Genomic DNA, 14,367 nt, shown 5'->3' with positions numbered 1-14,367 from the left:
AGAATGAGCTTGGGGCTCCAGTCCCGGATATTGGGGCGGGCTCCACAGCCTAGTGACAGGCGGAGGCGACCCTAGCAGAAAAGAACCGAAGCCTGGCTGGGGAGAGGGTCTGCACCCTCCTACGCGGCCCTTTCCTGTTTTGACCCCTGAAGTTGCCAGACCAGGTTGGAGGTGTAAGGGCCCCCGCGCTCCGGGGTCGGGACAGTGAGGCGCTCTGTGGGGCATCCTCCCCCGGCCCCTGGGAACCGTCCATCTGTGGGGCAGGCTGGGAGCCAGGCTGTGGGAACGTGGGGGAGGTGGGAGCCGGTGGAGGACAGATGGCTGGAAATTCAGCCTAGCGGCTGGCTGTGGCACAGAAGGCACCGGCTGGTGTGCCCAGCTCGAGCGAGTGCCCTGGACCCGCAGCCCGGATGTGGTGTGTGGTGGGCCAACCTGCGCAGAGACCCTGCCCTCGGACTGTGGGAGTTTGAGGCAGGGTGGGGGTGGGGGCTCCTTGGGAAGGGGACATCTTTGCTGGTGTTTGCCTGGAGGATCGCAGTAACCGTCAGACCGATTCTCCGACCCCACAGCCAGGATGTCGCCCCATTATGTGTGCTGGGCGTGGGTTTCCTCTCTGGACCCAGAGGCGGGAGGTTCCCAGGGCACTGCTCAGAGAGGGCTGGCTGGAGGGAGACAAAGGGGCGGCGACGTCCTGGCGCTGGCCTTGTGAGTTGCTGGGAGGTCTGGGAAACTAACTCCTGGAGGCTGGCTCTCCTCTGTCTGGCAGACCCCACGCAGTGGGCAGGGCTGCCCGCCATCCGCTTGCTGGCCAGGCAGGGGCCGGAGGTCTGTGGGAGTTGCCAGGCTCCCCAGTGGAGGGCTGGCATGGGGTGCGTGGCCCCGACATCATCCTCTGGGTGGCCTTTGGAAGACTGGAAGGGGTGGCCCTGTGCTGTGAGCCCCTGCTGAGAACCTGTCTGAGCAGGAAGGACCACGCTGCCAGCCTGACGGCCCTTCTGTGCTGAGCGCTGAGCGTTAAGCGGCCTCGGGGAGAGGGGAGTGGGGGCAGGGGCAGCAGATGTGGCAGACGCTGCCAGAGTGAGGCGAGACTCGGGAGGGAGGACAGCACATCGCAGCACCATTTCCTGGGGAATCCGCAGTGAGCTCGTGTGACGGGAAGGACGGAAGGGTCCTGTGAGCCGATCTGGCCCTGGGGCCGAGGACCGCCACACACCCAGCCAGGACACCCCAAGCTCTCTCCCCTGTCACCAGGTTATCCGTGTAATTCAGTTACCAGCCAGGAAATCTCCCCGATTCAGCGCCACAGATTTTCATTCCCGCATGACTGGAAGAAATTAATTTTCCTTCCTACACAAGGATCTGGAGACACCGGCAGGCTGGGTCACTAATCTGCAGGCCCCAGCCGGCCGGCCGAGGTGGAGGTCAGGCTTCCTGCTGCGCCCTGGCCACGAGGTTTCCCTGCCACCTTCTGGAACCATCTGGCGCTCTGGACTGCCTCCCCTCCCTCGCCGCGCTGCGAGCAGGTTGAGTTTGGGATTCTGATTCATCCGCCTCCCACGCGTCCTGGGTGGCAGTAGGGTGGCGGGATTGTGCCCATCTGAGTCTCCTCCCCAGTGGGGAGAGTGGGGAGCAGGTGTGATCGTCCCCACTCCACGGATGTGTGTGTACACACAGGTGTGCCCAGGGCCGGCATCAGCCCACATGTGCAGAACTGGAGGCCCCGGGTGGGGGACCGGCCTTCCTGTGGGCTCCCTGTCGTGCCTGCCATCACTTCCCATGGCTCTGTGCTCACGCTCAGGGTCTGCTGTCCCTCGCCACTGCCAAGCCCCCCGAGACCTGGGAAGAGCTGGCACCTTCCCTCTCTCTGTGCCGACATCTTGCGGTTCTGCTGCGTCCTGCTGGCTCCATCCCTGGGTGTCAGGCCCTGGGGGCCCCGAGCACCATAGTGCTGCAGGTGACTAGGGCGGGGGACCTGTCCTGTATGCCTCAGGCAGGTGGGGCACAGGGGTCCCCGATGTCAGGGTCACCTGCTCCGGACCGTGTCTGGGGCTTAGGGCAGCCCCATCCCCACCACCCCTGGGCCTGTGTCTCCCTGCTGGGTTCCCACACACCCTGCTGGCTGTCCCAGCAGACACGGCCCACGGCTGGCAGAGGCCCATGGCCGCTGCATCCCGTTCTGGGCTGTCACTGGGAGGTGGGGTGGCTCTGCTGGAGCCACTCTGCTGCCCGAGGCTCCGGTAGTGTTTGCCAACCATCACACATGCCCTGGGCAAATATTGACTGAACACCTCCTCCTTGCTGGGGCTGAAGAAGAGAAGACTAATACCGTGGGCTCAGGGGGCCCACATGTGGGGCGCCAGGCCGCCATGCTGGCCTGCACTTCTCGTTGGGTCCTCATGACAACCCAGGGTCTCTGCCTTCCAGACCCCGAGAGGTCAGCACCTGCAGCACAGCAGCTGGGGCTGAGGCCCCCACTTCACCCTCCCTGCGCTGGAGCCTGGGTGCCCTGAGGCTGGAGGATGCTTCGAGGCTTCAGGAAGGCGCACCGCCCCTCGGAGGGACCGGGGCTCACCCAGAGCCGTGCAGAAGGCCTGGGGCTGCTTTCCTCCAGGCTGTGGGGTCTCCATCAGGCCGGGCAGCCGCTTGTGGGCTTGTGCTCCCTGCACTCTGCCTCTGGAAGGTGCCAGCGTGGGGCAGCCATCAGCACTGGGTGGGCCCCTGGCTCTGCTGTCTGCAGTCACAGACGACTCGGGACATCCAGCGTCCCTGGGAGGAGAGCAAGGCAGATATGGCCAGGGTCAGGACGCCTCTGCTCAGATGCAGCCTACAGTGCCCCAACCTTGGCCAGTGCCACACAGCTGTCAGCCTCTGTGGCTGCTGGGCCCCATAAGGGCATGGTGCCCACAGTCCCCAGGCGGCCAGGCTGGTGCTGAGGGCAGCAGGAGAAGGAGGCTAAGGACATCGTGTAGGGCAGCAGAGGCCACTTGCAGGCCACTCCCAGACACCCTCGGGGCTGGGGAATGGGACTGGGTAATGGACGACTCCTGAGGACCACAGGTGGGACAGGCGTGGCCTCGCCGGGCTCCCGAGTATCCCCATGACAGGCGGGATGTGGAAGGCCCTTCACCTGGCCGTGGCCCCTAGCTCTTCCAAGGCCATGGGGAGAGGGAGCAACCCCGTGTCTGACCCCTCCCCTCAGCTGTGTGACCTGTTCACCTTCTCTGTCCTCGGGTCTGGGTGGGAAACACAGCTTCAGCTGATGCCTCTTCCGATCATCGGGAATGTGCAGGCTCTTGGGGGTGCAGAGCAGTGTGGGCAGGTGGCTGCACCCTGGCCCCACCCTGGAAACTCACCATCCCCCATCCTCCCAGGCAGAGCAGCCCCAGACTCCGTGCTGGTGTCCTGTCCCCTGGAGGGCCAGCCAGCAAGCAGGAGCCAGGCCCTGAGCCAACAGAGGGGAGGCCGACACTGCATGGGGCAGAGATGAGGCTGAACCCTGGCTGCAAAGCCACAGCAGCTCAGCCCTGCGGCCCTCAGAGCCCGGGCTACCACCTATACATGTCCCGCTGACCCCACGAATCCATGTCCCCTCTGCCTGTGGCCAGGTGCCTTCCCAGCCTGGGAGTCACAGCCATGAGGGCCGCAGGGTCCCCCGTGTTTCTCTCCATTTTCCGGTGCCCTGAGCGTTGTGGCACCACTGCTCCGTAGTCACAGGAGTGGAGTGCTCACATGGTGGCTGCGGGCGTCATGCCCTGGCCTCCAGGTGACAGAGCCAAGGCCCCTGTGCCAGGCCCCTTGCTCAGTGGCCATGTGAAAGGGGGGAAAGAGACCAGCAGACTGCAACCGCATCCTGCATTTCCCTCAATCCCACTGCGATGTGGATGTCGCTGGGTCCCTTCTCTGTGTGCGCTGGCCCTGAACTTGGGCCTCTGGTCTCTAGGTCCAGCGGGTGCTGCCCCCTGGGCCCATCCCCACAGGTCTCGCAGGCTCTGTGTTTGGCAGCGCAGGGCACAGGGACCTTCCCGATGACCACAGGAGCAGGAGAGGTGACTGCTGTGGCCTGGGGGGGAGCACAGTGGGGAAGGAGGGAAGCAGGATCCCAGGTTGGTGGACATTGGCCTTCTTCCCTGGGCCGCAGGACTGGCCATGGAGGGCCATTGTGGGGGACGGAGAATGAGGGGTGCCCTGCGGTGACCAGGAGCGTGGGGCCTTGCCCCTGACTGTTGCCGAGGTTCCTGTGGTGCCACAGCACTTGGCCACACGCAAATTCCCATTGACACGTTTGCTCTGTGCCTGGGCAGGGGCTGAGTGTGCGTGGGTGTGCACAGGCCGGGACCTTGTGACCAGCATTTCCACGTCCACTTCATCCACGCCGTGCAGTGTAGCCACCCTTCACTTCATTGCAGTGTTGGCCGACCCGGCTGCATTTCCGCCGTCTGTGGGTCACTTGTGGGTGCGCGTGACGTATGTTGTCACCCCTCAGTGTGGTCCCCGCAGTAGGCCCTGGGCTGCACGGCCTCCAGGGCCGCATCCCTTGGGTGCCAAGCAGTGGGTCAGGAGCCGGGGACGCCCTCGCCAAGTGCGGGGGGAGACTGTTTGCATGGCCGTGACCCAGCTGCCTGCAAGCTGTCATTGTATTTGGTTCCACAAACAGTCGCTGGATCTCGCCAGCACCTGCTCCCACCCCCCTGGCTTGAACCAGATTCTGTACCTGACTTTCCTGCTTGTTCCTGGACAAGGGCTGGGGGACCCCTTGGTGTCCAGAAGTGGAACAGAGCACAGCTGGGCCCCATCCCGCCTGCTGTCCACGCCACCCCACTTCCTAGCCGCCCCTGCTCAGGGCCTTTGCACACTGTCCCCTCTGTTGAAGATGCTCCCTGGGCACGTGCACGGCACCCACCTTCCTCCCCTTCAGGTCCTTCTCCAAGGCCCCTCTTCAGTGGCACCCACAGGCCCACCCTCTTCCCCCACCATATTTTCCTGCTGGTTGTGGTCGCTTCCCCTCTGGTCACTCCGTATGGTGGGTCTTGTTTGTTCCATACCCTTGACACCAGGGGGCCTGGATTACAGGGACTATGCCTTGTGGTAGGATTAGGGGCCTAGGGCCACTGACGGCCAAGGGATGACCACACAGGTGCCTGGGAAGGGTCGAGAGGTGGTGCCCATCTGCCTGCCAGCTGCCAGGGTGTTTGAGCCTGTGCTCAGCCGCTGGGTTCTTTCAGCTGGCTTTGGGGTGGGGGCAGCTCAGGCTGATGTGGACAGCTGGTCCTCAGCCCGAATCCTTCCCCTTTAGACACATGTCCTGGGGCTTTCCAGCCAGGCAAGGGGCCGGGCCTAGGGGCAGCGCCAGAATGACCGCTCTGGCACGTTCTCAGGTCCTTGAGGATGGGGCCTGTGGGGCATCACCTGCCAAGGCTGTCCAGAGCCATGCAGGACGGTGGTACCATAGCCACCACTCTTCATGAACAGCCAGAGTGACCTTCTGCCTGACAGAACCAGCCAAGGTGGCCTGGGGTCCACCTGGCTTAGGGGGCACTGGCCACTGCAACCCCAGCTGCTGTCTCCCCCACCTGGGACACCCAGGCTGCACCGTGAGCAGTTGGAAGAGGAGACGTGGACAGAGGCAGGGCCCTGCAATGGGGACCCACATGCTGGGCAGCTCTGATTCACTCCTGTGCCAAGTGATGGGGGGGTACCGCTGCACCCTACCTCATCCAGCTCCCGGCAGGCAGACACTGCCCTCAGGGACAGTGGCGGTGTCAGAGAGAAGCAAGCAGAGGGGCAGAGGGACAACTTCTGCTCCTGCGGGGATGCAGGTCGAGGTCACCATCTGGCTCAGGCCTGGTTTCTTGGATAAAGGGACAGAGGGGGTGGCTGTGCCAAGGCCCTGGGGCAGGAGCGAGCCTGGCCTGAGGAGGGACATTGAGGGGCCTCAGAGTGGAAATGTCCCTGGAGGCCATGCTGGAGAATGTGGGCTGAGGCCACAGAGGCGTGGGGACAGGAGCCCAGTGTGGCACTAGAGCACTGTGGGCCGGGCTAGGCTCGCCACTCAGCCTGCGCTGCGGGTCTCCACCTGTTTGGGAAACCAAGGCTCCAAGTGCCCCCTGCAGACCACAGGCAGCACTGTGGGACGTCCTGCAGGCCTCCCTCGCCCTCCCACAGCCCTGCCCAGGCGGCAGCGACAGGTTTGGAGGTGTGAGAGCCAGCAGGCAGGGCACGCGGCTTGGGGACACTGCTCAGCTGCTAATCCCCTAAGGCAGCAGCAGCACAGAGCGGGCGTGGCACAGGTGTTTCACTCCCAGCCACACTCCTGGGCGTACTGCAGCAAGGTGCCAGAGGGGACCCTGAACTCAGCTCCACAGAGTCACACTGGGGTCCCGGGGTGAGGTCTGCACGCAGGCCGACAGGTGATCTCTCCCAGCCTCAGGTTCCCCACACCCCCACCTGCCCGAGCTGTCCCTGCAAGCAGAGGCTGTCGCGCCAAGGGTCCCCCTCCTGGCACAGGCAGGCCCCTTCCCGGGAGAACCCCGAGGCTGCTTGGTGGGGCCGGATCTGCTGGCAGCCCCGCGAGAGCATTTGGAGGAATGAGTCAAAACATCCAGAAGGTTCCGCCTGGAGGGCAGGGGCGGAGCCGGCTCTGTGTCTCCCCCAGAGCAGCTGCTGCCCCGGCTGTGACAGCGCCCGTGCCAGCGCCCGGCCCATCTGGCTGCCTGGCGACTTCCCAAGGCTGGGCTGGCAGAGTGATGGGCCCCCACCCAGTACCCCACGCGTCAGGGACACTGGGTGACACCCCCTGGCAGGACGGCGGGGAACCCTCCACGTCAGGACCCTGACGTGACCCGAGAGCGTGGGGCAGCCCTGGCTGCTGGCCTCCAGGACGGTCCCTGTGCCTTCCTTGCCCTGCCACTGGCACTGGGGGTGGAGGACTCCATGACCCTGAAGCAGAGGACACGTGGCCAGGCAGCAGCCCAGCTGTGCATCCCTCTGTACCCCACCCTGTTCTGTCTGCCAGCTCCGAGAATCCCTGCCTGATCAGCCTTCTGGATGCTGGATGTGCTCCTTCAGTCTCAGTGGCATTTGTGCCCTGGCCTGGGGCACTGGGAAGGTGGGCACATGCTCAAGGCCCACCCTGGCCACTCTTCATCCCACCCTAGGCCCACCCTAGCCGTGCTGACTTCAGGAGTATGAGCATCATGAGCCTACGCCTGCCCTGTCCTCAGAGCTGGCTGGTGGCTCCTGTGGTCAACACTGCCCGTGGTCTCAAGGCATTGTCCTGAGAGAGATGTGACCACGGGCCCTGCTCAGCCGCCTGCACTCCAGTCCTGCCCTAACCTCTGGGTGGGGTGGCACAGAGCCCTGGTCACCTTGCCCCCCCTCCATGTGCCACAGCCCCAAGGGATGGGCCAGGGGGGCACCCTGCTCTGCATCCCCCCAGTGGGAAGCCCAGCGCTCGGGCCACAGCCTAGCCCTGCCTCAGCAGCTCCAGATGTAAGGGAGCCGTGTACGGAGCTGCACATTGATTTCAGCACATGTGGACTCTGGTTCCGAGGCCTCCAGAGAGGGCCCAGACCTCAGGACACTCACAGGCAACGGCAGGGGGTGCACTGGTGTGTGTGTGTGTGTGTGTGTGTGTGTGTGTGTGTGTGTGTGTGTGTGAGAGAGAGAGAGAGAGACAGAGACAGAGACAGAGAGAGTGAGCGAGCACGTCCAAGGCCCCCAGCCAGGTCCCACTTGCAAATCGAAGGCAGCAGGGAACCGCCAGGCTGCTCGGCTGAGGAGGAGGCGGCTGCGGGGCAGAGCAGCCCCGGCCTCACACCTGCAGCCATGACCTCCCTTGCTGGGCTGCGTGGCCTCAGCTCACTGTGTCCGCCTCCAGCCCCGTTCCTCCGCATGGGCTCTGGGACTTCAGGGTTCCCTGTGGGGCTGGGCCTGTGTGACAGGGTTTCTCACGCTCCCTGGCTGCCCGTGCAGTGCAGATTGCAAGGCTGCTCCGTGCCGTCCTCACCGGCTGTCGTATGGAATCAGTTAAAGCTATTACCTGTCCGCCTCGTAGCAGAGGCCAGGGACGGAGGCCAGGCCAGCAGCACTCGAGGTCCTGCCTGACGCAGACCCAGGCCCAGGACTTGACCTTGGCTATGCTGCTGCCCTTGTGCCAGAGGGCATCTGAACAGGCCACGCACAGCAGTGACTTTTGCCACTGCGGATGGCTAGTGGCACCAACATCCGTGGAAGACTGTTTCCTGGGGCCGCACCCCCACTTGGCCACGGTCATCCCCAGTGGCCCTGCCACCACTGACCTGATTCCTGGGGTCCCCCCTGCCACACAGGCCACAGGTTACAGGGGGCGTGGGGCGTCGGGAGGGGGCTGCAGGCCGGACCCACCAGGGAGGCCGGGGAGGAAGTGCCCATGTGGCTGCAGGACCAGGAAATCCTGGCTGGCAGGGTGCCACCATCGTCACCAGCCAGACGTGCTTCGGATCCTTGCCAGGCGGGTGGGGGTGGGGGTGGCACCGGCTTCCCCACTCCATGCCATCCTTCCTGCTGCCTGCGTGTAATTAACAGAGTAATTAAAAACAGGATGAGTTAATTGGTATTCATTTATGTGGCAGATGTTTTTAATTGAGGCAGGAAACAATTTACCTGTTTACATAAACAATGGCAAAGGCAGCCTTGTAAAACACTTCTTTACCTCTTCCTCCCCCTGCCTAAAGAGAAGAATCGAAAGTGCCCATCCCGGTGGTCCCTGCGTGGCCCGGCCATGGCCTGTGGAGGAAACATCTGTACTGGGCTTGCTTCCTCCCGAGCAGGCAGGGAGGTGGTGTCCTAGGTCTGGGGCCCCGCAGCCAGCAGGGGAGACCCCAGCCTCGGGGAGGGCCGGAAGGGCCAGGCGGGCTCGGCGTCCATGGTGACGCCGTGCAACAGGACAGTGGCCACCTCAGCGTGGTGGCTGAGATTCATTGAAATCAGGTGTACAACGCGGCTCCTTCTTGGATAGTGACCTTGCGCTCTCGCAGGCAGGCCTGGAACTTCACACCGCGCTGCCCTGCTTCCCCTGGGACACAAGGGCGCTGTGACCAGCCCAGGGGAGCACGCTGGGCTGCCTGGCCTTGGCCTGCAGGGGGCGCTTGAGAAACGGGGCTGCGGATGCCGCCTGTCTGCAGGTGGGTTCCACTCGGCACCTGCTGGGCACTGGGCCTGCTGCTCCCAGGCCCAGTCGCTGGGCTTATGGATGACTCTGATTCCTGGGGTGATGCCTGAGGGAGGGGAAACCGAGGCTTATAGGCTCAGGATGGGGTTGTGCGCCAGCAAAGGTTCCCTGGCTGGGGTGGAGATGCCCATTGTGCCATCCATGGCAGCAGCTGACTGAGTAGTGGCCCTGGCCAGTGTCTGGAGCCACCCCGATGCAGGGTTGGGGGCCGTCTTTCCCGGACCCTTACTCCCAATACTGCACTGCCGTATGGTGCTGACTGTGCGGTCACCTGGTGCCAGCCATCCTCACCCACAGGAGGAAGTGTGGCAGATAGAGGTGGCAGCTTGGGTCCCACGGGCTGTGTGGGACCTGCATCGTCCATGTGCACATCAGGCATCTGCGCTCGGCCTGAAGCCTCTGCTGCCCCAGGAGGCGCTCCCACCCTGCCAGACTCATGGGCCCACGTGAGCAGCGTGTTCCTCACAGTCCAGGGCGGGTGCGGCCTCCCCACCAGCCTTGGCCCTTGCCGCAGGCACAGTGGCCTGGCCTCTGCTGACTCCAGGCTCAGCAGTCAGGACAGGGAGGGAGGATTCGTATCCAGGCCCATGTCAGGCCCAGAGGTAGCCCTGTGCATCTGTGCATTAACCAGCAGCCTCCCTGTGGGGATGGACTGAGACGGGCTCCCTGGGATGTCAGCTTGCCGCTGAGGGGAGGTGCACAGAAGGTAGCGACCAGATCCCTGCCACTGCCCTGTGGAGGGGCTGTGTCCTTGGCCAGGGTCAGCACCTCCTGGTCAGGGAGAATCCCATGTGGGCGTGTGTGCACACAAGCAGACAGGTGTGGCCAACGCGTGTACATATGCAAGTGTGCACATTCACATATGCATGAGCACCCACACATACACGTGAGGGCATACACACATGCACAGTGCATGCACAGGATCATACATGGGTATGCACACACACACAAAGCTGCAAGCTGTGGTCAGGCTGTGTGTGACTGTGCTCCTGCCTGGAGTACCCATAACGCCCCCATGACACTCAGAAGGGGAGCCTTGTGACATCCCAAGAGACCATGCACAGGACCCTTGGAGATGACCCTGCTCAGCTGAGGGTCCCCAGGGCAGCCCCTGTGTGCCCAGCTGCCTGCCGGCTCATGGTCATCCTTGTGCCCATCGGCCCCACCGTTCGCACCCACTGAGCCCTGCAGGGAGTGTGGGAAGGGGCCAGATGTGCCTGGCCTAGTGTGCCCTCCTCCCGCCACCCTGCCTGGCTGGCCACCTCCTGGCAGCGGGCAGCCCAGATGGCGGGTTCGCCTCCCCCAGCTCTCAGGGAGCTGTGGCTGTGCGGCCGGCAGCTGGGCAGGGAATGTGCTTCCTTCAGGCGAGCAGGGCCGCGGGTGAGCAGCCCTGGACATCTGGATCCCATCTGCGGCCCTCAGGGAGCACAGGCAGCTCCAATCCCAGCCACTCTGAGCCCCTCCACAGGCAGAGCGCCAGGGAGGGCGGGCATGCCTCCCCAGGCCACACGGCCGAGAGTCTGGCTCACTGCAGCTGTGGGCTCCCAGCTGACCTGAAGCCCAGCTCTGGCAGAGAACCCACAGTGTCTCTGGGCTCTCCGGGACCCCACACACCCTCTGTGTCTGTTTCTCTGCGTGGTGTCAGCACCGGGTGTCCATGGCTCCATTTGGGCAAGAGAGGGAAGTTCAGGCTGAACAGGAAAGTGCCAGCCGATCGCTTTCACAGCGTGTCCTCAGCAGATCTGCTGGACTCGGGCCTTGCCCATCAGAGAAGCTTATGACGAGTGTGTGAGTATTCTCCCAGGGCATCCCCTCACGGTCTGGCCTCACCAGCATGTGCATGGTGTGTCCCTGGTGCTCTTGGCTGTGTTTCTTTTTTGTTGCTGTATAGTATTCTACCGTATGGCTGAACCACAAAGCACAGTCATTGGAGAGGTCCAAGCTGGGCCTCTTGGGATGATTAGCTCAGAAGACACGAGACTGTTGGCTCTGCAGAGAAAATGCTGGGCTGGGGTGCAGGTGTTCAGATGGGCAGGTGCTGGCAGAGGCACAGAGAGAGGCACTGTCCTCCAGGGCTCTGGGGGGAGCAGCTCCATCACCACGAGACAGGTCAGAGCCGGCATGTCCTCTGCTTGACAGCCAGGGACCGCTGTCCCCTCCCCAGGTCTCCCTGAACTGGTCCCCCTGTCTGTGCCGGCCCAAGCACACTGCAGCCTGCGGGTAGAGTGGCCCTGCTGTCCCTCGCTCAGGGCCCAGTGGTTCTTGGGACTGTGTCAAGGTCCCTGTCCTGACAAGAGGGCTCCACCATGGACTCTGGGGGGCATCCCCGCCCCGGGCTGCAGGCCACTCACAGCAGCCCAGACGCAGTCTCTCCCTGTCACCTGAGCGCATGGACTCCCGAGGGCTACGGCCCAGGGCCCTCCCCGGGGCCCGCACGCAGGGTTGGAAAAATAGTTCCAGCATGTGAGACCCGGTAGCCCCAGACAACGTGGCCAGACACCAGGGTCCAGGAGGAACCCTGAACCCCAGCTTTCTGGGAGGCCCCAAGAAACCCCTACCCAGGTCACCTGCGGCCTTCAGAAAGCACCTGCAGGGGCTGGTATTTAACTCAGCGGCATAAGCGCCTGCCTGGCAAGTGCAGAGTTGTGAGTTTGATCCCCGACACCAAAAAAAGAAACAGCACCTGTACCCATGGGTGGCACCATGGTGGCAAGGACCCTCCTGGGCTCTCGAGTCCCTGGCGCCACCACACCCGGCCTTTCCAGGGTCCACAGAAGCAAGGCTATGGTGCTGAGCACCCCGCATGCAGAGCCCACGTCCCCAAGCAGGACGATCCCGTCACGCCGCCTGGCAGGCTCTGGGCACATCCTGGTCACCGCCAGCCTCCCCCACTGCGCGGTATGGTGCTGGCGTAAGCTCACAGTAGTTCTGGGGTCCTGGGCCGGCATGGATGCCCTCTGTCCCCATCCCTGAGGCCTGGGCCTGGTCCCTAGGCCTTCACACAGGGTGGCTGCGGAGGACCCTGGGCCAGGACATTGGGCGGTCCCTCGTTGGTCCCTCGAGGCCATGGGTCAGCGGGTGTTCACTGAGTTCCTCTGCATGCCCGGTGCCATGGTAGGTGTTGGGGATGTGGCCATGTGGAGCTGACCTGGAGACAGATGGCATGAGGCACTATGGAAGGGTGAACTTGGCGAGGACCCTGATACCTGAGGCCAGGTTCTAGCGAAAGCGGCATAGATGCAATGGACTGAAGAGCGGATGGGGGCACTGCGGGAGCCAGCGTTGCGGCAGAGATGACAGCAGTGCAAAGGCCCTGGGGCCACGTCCCGGGCTCAGTGACCTCAGGGTTGTAAGGCAGCTGGGGGCCTGCCCTGGTGTCCTTCCTCCCTTTCTCGTCCTCACTTTTCCATCAGGAAGATGACGCAGGGAAGGAGGAGAAGGCAGCAGCCTGGGTGGCTCCTGTCCCTGGTCCTCTGGCACCGTCATTGTTCTTGGGGTGAGGAGCCGTGTGCGACCTGGCCCCACACCCAGTGTCCCCGACCCACAGTGGGGAAACTGAGGCTGCCCTCCCAGGCCTCAGCCTCCAGAGGTGGCCCGTTCACAACCAAGTCAGGGAGGAGACGGAGGCACAGTGCTGTCCTGGGTTGTGGCCCAGTGCCTTTGACAGTGTGCATGGTTGCCATGGGCATGTGGGGCACGGCTGCCGGGTCCAGGCCCCTTCCTGGCCCCACACGTGCAAAGCTCCTGCCCATGCCGGGATGAGCTGAGTCCATAGGGATAGCCTGGCGCTTGGGGGCAGCACCCGAGGACTTTGCCCTATTGTGCCTCAGTTTCCCCATCTGCCAACCTCAGAGTCATGCAGGGGAGGAATGAGATGGTGTGTGGGTCAGGCCCGACACCCCAAGGACCAGATGCCGCAGCTGGGTCCCCAGCCTGCCCACCTCGCTGTCGGGGTGTAGGGCTCGCGGCAGGGGCAGCGGCACAGAGCCTGGCTGCCTCCTCGAGGGCTCAGGACACAGCTGGTCTGGGCTGGGCCAGTTCCCGGGACCTAGCACAGGACAGTGATGGATGGCGGGTGGCTTGGCCACTAGGGCACATTCCACCCTTTCCCACCACCACCCACAACTCCCCCACCCCCTGCCAGGCTGGGAACAGATCGGGTCTGCTGTCTGGGAAGGCGTGGGGTCCCCGGGCGCATGGGGCCTGGGAACTCTCCAGGCCGGGCGGCGCCTCGTGCACCCTGGGGACTGAGGCTCCCGAGCGAGCGAGCGCTGGCCCGGCCCAGCCCGGGAGCACATCGGGCCAGGCAGGAGGGTGGAGGGCCTGTCCCATCTGCCTGCTCAGCTCTTGCCTCAGTGTCACCCCACGAGGGCGTGGCAGCGTCTGCTCCAGGGGCTGCTTTGGGAAGGAAGTTCTTTAACCTCGGCCCCACCACCCTGAATGCACCGACCTCCTCAGCGTGCAGGATTTTTTTTTTTTTTTTTTGGACAGGGTTTTTTGCTTTGCTTTGTATTTCGGGAGTTTTTTGCAGTCCTGGAACTGAACCCAGGGTCTTCACACTGAGCTACATCCCAACACTCGTTAATTCTTACTTTGAGACAGGGTCTCCCCACGTTGCCCAAACTGGGCTTGAACTTTCGATCCTCCTGCCTCCGCCTCTGAGTGCTGAGACGACAGTGTGCACCCCCTGGCCTGGCTTGAAATACACTTTTATGCATGGGCTGGGGCTCTGGGCTTGTTGTGACCCTAAGCCTGCGCCTTGTGCCCCACTTCTGATCCAGGGTCACACGGAGCATCCGGAGCGTCCCCCCACCCCAGTGCTTTTCTGAGCCAAGAAGGGCTGTGACACTGGAGGCCCCCTAAGGTGAGCGCTTACCACCCAGGACTCCCTGCCTGGGGTCAGGTGTCCCTGCCCCTTCAGACCTTACACCACATCTGCACATGGAGCTGGGCTCAGTTCAGGAGCTGGGAGTTGGGTCCTGGCCCCTGTGGACGTGACCTGTGGGGACACAGCCCACTCCCTCAGTTTAGGTCACATGGAGAAACTACATCCTGCGTGCCTCCTCACAGCACCCCCAGGCCCCCCTCCTGCCCTGCCTGGGATCCAGGGCCTCCACGCCCCTGACCACAGCTGTTCCCCAAGGCGGTCAGGCCTCTAG

At 63.7% G+C, this 14,367-nt stretch overlaps 1 protein-coding gene and 1 long non-coding RNA gene across 8 annotated transcripts in view; both read left to right on the top strand.

Moving 5' to 3' along the window:
- Nucleotides 1-14,367, top strand: part of Cbfa2t3 (CBFA2/RUNX1 partner transcriptional co-repressor 3) — a 48,840-nt gene that overhangs the window by 16,593 nt on the left and 17,880 nt on the right. The window contains exon 2 of one of the 7 annotated variants that reach the window (XM_013145935.3): nucleotides 13,990-14,072. The exons of the other annotated variants lie outside the window; for them this stretch is intronic. The gene's annotated coding sequence lies outside the window, so the exon portion shown is untranslated. The remainder of the gene's footprint in view (nucleotides 1-13,989; nucleotides 14,073-14,367) is intronic. 7 annotated transcript variants of the gene reach the window in all.
- LOC134475832 (uncharacterized) lies at nucleotides 4-13,979 on the top strand. Its single transcript, XR_010047105.1, has 3 exons — nucleotides 4-1,523; nucleotides 1,799-1,954; nucleotides 2,425-13,979. It is a non-coding gene; the product is annotated as an uncharacterized LOC134475832 (long non-coding RNA).

The sequence above is a fragment of the Cavia porcellus genome, unplaced genomic scaffold, assembly GCF_034190915.1.
Source record: "Cavia porcellus strain 051 isolate PalLab524CR breed Dunkin Hartley unplaced genomic scaffold, mCavPor4.1 scaffold_4, whole genome shotgun sequence".
In the NCBI taxonomy this organism is placed as follows: domain Eukaryota; kingdom Metazoa; phylum Chordata; class Mammalia; order Rodentia; family Caviidae; genus Cavia; species Cavia porcellus.
This window is presented reverse-complemented; position numbering and strand designations above follow the sequence as displayed.